At 42.1% G+C, this 6,898-nt stretch overlaps 1 pseudogene; it reads right to left on the bottom strand.

The window, feature by feature from the left end:
- Positions 1–2,580: 2,580 nt before the first annotated feature.
- Positions 2,581–6,044, bottom strand: LOC147904143 (uncharacterized; annotated as a pseudogene).
- Positions 6,045–6,898: the final 854 nt, after the last annotated feature.

Genomic DNA, 6,898 nt, shown 5'->3' with positions numbered 1-6,898 from the left:
ACCCTTATCCTTATCATCTCCACTCACTTAAAGTAGAGCATTCAATCTCCACTCGCTTTATTCCAACCCTTATCATAGTGAACACATCGTGCCACTCACTTTATTCCAACCCTTATCCTTATCGTAGTGAACACATCGTGCCTTAGTGCACTTGTATTCTTCCATCCTAGTCTTTCCACAAACACTCTCTTATTTCTTACATCCTAGTCCTTCTGAGTAACTTGTATTCTTCTATCCTAGTCCTTCCGCAAACACTCTCAGAGTCTTCTTTCATCCATCCTGATAACCAAGTATTCTTCTATCCTAGTTCTTCCACAAACACTCTCTTCTTTCATCCATCCTAGTGCTTCTCATTAACTTGTATTCTTCTATCCTAGTCCTTCCGCAAACACTCTCAGAGTCTTCTTTCATCCATCCTGATAACCAAGTATTCTTCTATCCTAGTTCTTCTGCAGACACTCTCTTCTTTCTTGCATCCTAGTGCTTCTCATTAACTTGTATTCTTCTATCCTAGTCCTTCCGCAAACACTCTCAGAGTCTTCTTTCATCCATCTTGATAACCAAGTATTCTTCTATCCTAGTTCTTCCTCCGCAGACACTCTCTTCTTTCTTGCATCGTAGTCCATCTCCCTTTCTTTATCATCTCCCCACCCATGGATGTCCTTGGCATTGTCGAAGACGTGGAGTTCGGAATTAACAATCTCAAAGAATGGATTGCTGACCAAGGAGCACAGAGAGAGGCCAGAATTCGACAAGGTTTTCCTTTGACACACATGGAGAGAGAGGAATTTGCTGCACAAAGGCACGCAGAGAGGGAGGAGACTCTCAAGATAGCAGACAGTGAAAGACTTCTAAGACGTATGATAAAAGCACGACAAGATCTATTAGACTTCTTAAGTAACCTGCGTTATCGCAGCTCTCGTCATGGGCGATTTGATGCGGATGCTGAGAGAACAATAAGAGCCTCTCAGAGAAATTATAAAGAAACAATTTGTGATTGCTTAAACTTCTTCTTCGCATGTAATTATGTTGAGGATACAGCTGTGGAGGCAGTGAAGGATTGGGTTGTTGAGAAGATAAGAGAGACCAATGATGAGATCTTCTAGACTTAGATAAGAGAGACTGTATTAAGGTGTTTTTTGACACCATATGGCTTTGTATTAAGGTGTTTTTTGACACCATATGGCCTTGTATTAAGGTGTTTTTTGACACCATATGGCTTTGAGTAATATGATCTACTTCTTGTACAAATGTGATGTTAAGATGATGTTAAGAGAGACTGTATTAAGGTGTTTTTTGGCACCATATGGCTTTGAGTAATATGATCTACTTCTTTACAAATGTGATGTACTCTTTTTGAAATGTACTCTAGTTTTCATAACATGTCACGCCATTTTTTCTAATTTGATTTTTTAAAATCTTACTTTTTTGTCTCTTTTAACAATGTGATGTACTCTATTTTTAACATCTCACGTCATTTTTTCTAATTTGATTTTTTAAAATCTTCCTTTTTGACTCAATGTTTTGTTTTATAAGAGCCTCTTTTTTTGAAATGTTTTATCCAGAATTATCTCACAAAATGAATTTGGACAGTGCAAGAGTCCAAAATTAATGAAATAGGTGTTCTACAATCATTTATGATTAAAGAGGGAAAGAAAATTACAACTATCATGTATGAGAACAGAGGGAGAACACAGAATGTAAGAGACCAAAATGTAAGACTCATATGGTGCATGTCAATCAACATAGAGTAATGACAAAGTTCATGTTCCTTTTTAAATTTGTAGTATGCAACTATTCAATAAGAGTTCCCTATATAAAATGAGGTCCAAATGCACAATTGGCACTCTTGTGCACTCGGGACCGACCTACTATGCTTGACATTTCTCGAATCTTGATGGACATTCATTGCGGAGATGTCCATGCATATCCTAAGTTGGATCTAACTAAAGGTCCTATTTCCCATACCTATTATGATTCTTCGGATGATGAATGATTTAAGCCCACACCTATGTTCCTACCTCTTTCTCTCTCAATGATCTAAGCCTCAATTCTCTTGTTCTCTCTCTCTCATGTTCCTTGTTGACATAATGTATGACTTTTCCTCATTAGTGCTCAAAGATGGTCAACATGCCTTATTATGGTATGTATGCTAAGGATGGTCAATATGAAAGGGAAGTTTAAAAAGGATGTATAGATGGATCATTAAATTTTCATCTCCTATACAAAAGATTCAAGAGGTGCTTTGATTCTGTATTGTAGTGCCCCAAATTATTAGTACAGATATTATAATTCATTGCATGTAAATGTGACTAATTGTGCATATATACTATTTTTCTACTTTCTTGTATATTTGATGTTGTTGATCTTCCTTTGGGAAGCTTATTTAAAGTTGAGAGGTATCTTTTGCAAATATATTTATTCTAAAAATATAGTCACATTAGATTGAGCTAGAAATTGATTCAAGAATCAAGATATTTATTTGTGCACCATGTGCATAGCCAACCGGCAACACTAGATTTGGATAATTTAAATTATGGTTGTTAATCTCCATAATCTTAACAATACTCTCATCCATTATTAAAATGCAACATTTTGAGGAAGGCCTAAAGTTTTCAAAATAGGGAGGACTTCATTTGGGTATGCAGAACGCACCCAAGACAAGCTGTTTCTCTTGTAATTCATTGCATGTTGGTCTTTTGCAAGAGAGGACCTCAAGCACCACCACGCCAAAGCTATGAATGTCCCCCTTGGTACTAGGATTTGGCTTGTATCCATACTCTAAATTTTCCCATCAAAATGCACAAACACGGTTAAAAGATGAAGATCTAAACAAGAAATGGCAAATTCGAACTAAATAAAAGGATCATGCACTTTAGAATGTTTCGTGGTAACCATTCTCGGGTTTTTAACGTGAGATCTATCATCCTTGTGGTATGCATGACAGATAGTCATCCATAGTGCTGCTTCTATCCATAGCCACCACCACCCTCTTATTACAGAATTACACTACCATTAACAAAGGGAAACAACCATGTAATCTAGTTGAGGATGGTACCTGGGGCGATGTAGCCAATGGACCCTCTCAGCAAGATCGACGTAGACTCTTGAGTGCAGGCATTGAGGAGCTTAGCGATGCCAAAATCTGAGATGTGTGGTTCCAAATTTGTATCTAAGAGTATATTTCCAGGCTTGATATCGCAGTGCACAATGGTGCCTTGAGGATGGAAGTGGTGGAGATATTCCAAACCTTGTGCCACTCCACACAGAATCTTCAGCTTCTGCTCCCCTGAAAGCTCAAATTCTCCATGAAGAAATCTGTCCAGACTGCCATTGGGCATAAGCTCCAGAATGATGGCCTTCACGTCCAGGTTGAAGCAACACCCCCACACTTTCACCACATTCCTGTGCCTCACTTTAGCCAACATCTCAACCTCTCTTCTGAAGCTGGCCTCAGCTCCCAAGGCAATGTCGTTGTTAAGCACTTTGATTGCCGCTTCTTTTCCTCCTGGTAGAAGAGCTCGGTAGACGGTGCCAACATTACCTTTGCCTAGTACGTTCTCTTCACTAAAACACCCAGTTGCTTCTATCAGCTGATCATACCTGAGATTCAATGACATGTCTGCAAAAAGGACATCGTTTAACTGTAGAGCTCGGTGCTTGTTGAAATTGCAGTACCGGCAAAGCCAAATCCGCATGCCAAACAAGAGCATTCCGCCCAAGGTCACGATCGCTGCCGCAACAACTCCGAATATGACCTTCCGATTCTGATGGTGCGACACCCGATTCTCGGTGTCGCAGATTCGGTGCACAATTTGTCCACAGAGCCCTGGGTTTCCTGTTAAATTTGTAACAGATGCATTATTGAAGGGCGCTATCAGGCCCAGTAAACTTGTTGACGGAGAGATCAAGCACATTTAAATTCTTAAGATTTCCCAGGATACGTGGTAAGTTGCCACTGAGCTGGTTGCTCGCTAGGTTCAAACTGATCAATTCAACGCAACTGCTCAGGCCAGGGGGAATGTTGCCCGAGAGCTCATTGTTCGAGATATTCAAGTATTCCAGGTTGATGAGCAATCCAAGTTCCTCTGGTATAGGACCGCTCAAGGTGTTGTGGGAACGTGACGAGCCCAGAAATGAAGCCCAAACTCTCAGGAATGGCACCTGTGCAAATGCGGAACATTAACGGGTGAATATTTGCAAATGTAGATTGTTTGATAAAGGAGATATGCTAACTCTGATATACACAAGTCCTGGAAACAACCAATTCCCTCACCTGAAATATTGTTCGATGAGAGGTCTAGGTACAGGTCTAGGTACAGCAATTGAAGGGAGGTCACAAAGGTATTGGGAATGCTTCCCTGGAACATATTCCCTCTGAGCGATACACTGATGAGATCCTTGAGTTGTCCCAACGAGCCAGGGATGGAGCCACTCGAAAGATTTTGTTGAAGGTCCACAGAGAGAAGGCTTCTAAAATGGTCAAAGATATCTGGAACTCCCCCTTGGAAATGGTTTTGACCCAGATTCAAATATTGCAGACCTGTGAGGCGCCAAAGTTCCTTGAGACCTTCAATATTGCCCGTGAGCTCGTTATCAGCAAGATTAAGGGATTGCAAAGCCGTGCATTTGCCAAAGTCTTCGGAAGATCACCCGTTAATCCGTTTAGCTGAAGCTTTAGATACTCCAAGCTCCTCAACATCCCCAGCTCTGGTGGGATGTTCCCAGATAGTTGATTGATGCCGAGTTGAATGTCTTTTAGAGTCGAGCAGTTTGCCAAGTTCGCTGGCACACTCCCGTTGAGTTCGTTAGTGAAAAGACGAAGCACCTCCATTCTGCTCAACATACCGAGCTGAGGTGGGATGCTCCCCGAGAGTTGATTAGTGCTGAGCTGAAGGTCTGTCAAAGCCGAGCAATTTGCCAAGGTAGCCGGAATATCACCCGTCAACCTATTTCCGCAAAGGTAAGCAGCTCCACTCTGTTCATCATGCCGAGCTGAGGTGGGATATTTCTCGAGAGTTGATTTAAGCTGAGTTGAAGATCTATCAAAGCCGAGCAGTTTCCCAAGGTTTCTGGGACATCACCGGTCAATAAATTTTGCTCAGGATGAAGCAGCCGCAGGTTGTTCAACATGCCAAGCTGAGGTGGGATGTTGCCCGAGAGTTGATTCAGGCTAAGGTCAAGGTCCGCTAAAGCCGAGCGATTTGCGAAGGTGGCTGGAATACCCCCAATCAACCCATTTCCCCAAAGGTAGAGCAGCTCCAATGTGTTCAGCATGGCCAGTTCGGGTGGGATGTGACCAGAAAGTTGATTTGAGTCTAGATCAAGCCCTTTTAAAGCAGAGCAGTTTGCTAACGTTCCTGGGACATCGCCCTTCAAGCCATTTCCCGAAAGATAAAGCATTTTGACTCTGCTGAGCATTCCGAGCTGAGGTGGGATCTTTCCTGAGAGCAGATTCGATTCGATAGAAAGCGCAGTTAGAGTTGAGCAGTTTCCCAAGCTTGCTGGGATATCACCCGTCAATCCATTCTCGCCCAGGTCAAGCCACTGCAGTGTGATCAGCATACCCAGCTCGTGGGGAACAGCTCCACTGAGATTATTTTGAGAATCGAGCGTCTCTAGAGACGTGCAATTCGCTAGTTGAGGCGAAATGCTGTCGGAGAATGAATTGGAGGACAGATTTAGTAGCCGGAGGAACGGAAGCTGACCGAGCGAGGTCGGAACGTGACCATGAAGTGCCATGTCGGCAAGGTGAAGAGCCAGAACACGGTGATGGAGCCTCGACGATGGAGCTTGCTACGAACCACGCCATTCCATGAACAAGATGAATTCGGAGAGCAGACAGTGTTCTGCCAGCTTGAGAGCTCGTGCAAGATATCACTGATATTATTCTTGAATTCCAGCAAAAGGCTAGCATCGTGAGGCGTTGGCATGCAGGCAAGAGCGGCAGGTATTCTGAGAAAAACAAGCATGAGAGAGAGAAACAAGAGCAGGCGTGCAGGGGGGGTGCGAATCTCATCTTCATTCTCGAATTGCAAAAACATCCTATTAATACTTTGATCACAAAGTCTCACGGATCGTGATCTCCTCGTTGTTCTTTCTTTTGCGAGCTTCGAGCTTGTGCGTATTGAGCCGTAAGTTGTGATCTATTCTCGTGCTTTGAATGAACCTTACGTATTGAGCCGTAAGTTGTCTGATTCTCGTGCTTTGACGATGACGTATATTTGAGCCGTAAGTTGTCTGATTTTCGTGCTTTTCTTCTTTTACGAGCTTCGAGCTTGTAAGACGAAGATGGTGTATTGAGCCGGAAGTTGTCTGATTCCCGTTCTCTGAATGAATCTAACAATTATCAGTTTTGGAGTTATTGTGAACATTTGGGAATCGTCCGCTGAAATGTCGTGGTAGTTCTTCTGCTCACTTTATTGACAATATTGAAAAAGACGATAGCAATTAGTTCATGGTAGTCCTTCTTGCTCACTTTATTGAAAATATTGAAAAAGAAGATAGCAACTAGTTAACTTTTGAAACACTAACATGGGCTCACATGGGTAGTAAAACAAAACGATGAGAATGATCTCCATTTGCATCAAACAATGAGAATGAACACCCCGATTTCCATTTGCATCTCTCTACTCCTTGGTTCAAAATGTGGGGGGTATACACTTATCTCCATTTTCATCTCTTTTATCTTTTTCCTTGGTTTTAGTCATGAGACTCTTTCTCTTCGCCACCTTCTTTCTATAGCAAGATCTTCTCTATCTAGTCATGGATCTCTTCCTTTAAACCTTGCTAGAGGGCTTATGTCATGGAAGGGGAAATACTGGTGGCTATTTTGGAAGTTCTCCCCTTGGAAGAGCCTAAATTGGACATTTTTCTCAAGTTTTTCCCATGATGCATG

This window comes from Dipteris shenzhenensis, chromosome 3 (genome assembly GCF_047967505.1).
Source record: "Dipteris shenzhenensis isolate YYH24624 ecotype China chromosome 3, Dip_SZ_1.0, whole genome shotgun sequence".
In the NCBI taxonomy this organism is placed as follows: Eukaryota; Viridiplantae; Streptophyta; class Polypodiopsida; order Gleicheniales; family Dipteridaceae; genus Dipteris; species Dipteris shenzhenensis.
The sequence above is the reverse complement of the archived record's forward strand: the minus strand, read 5'-3'. Positions and strand labels throughout refer to the sequence as shown.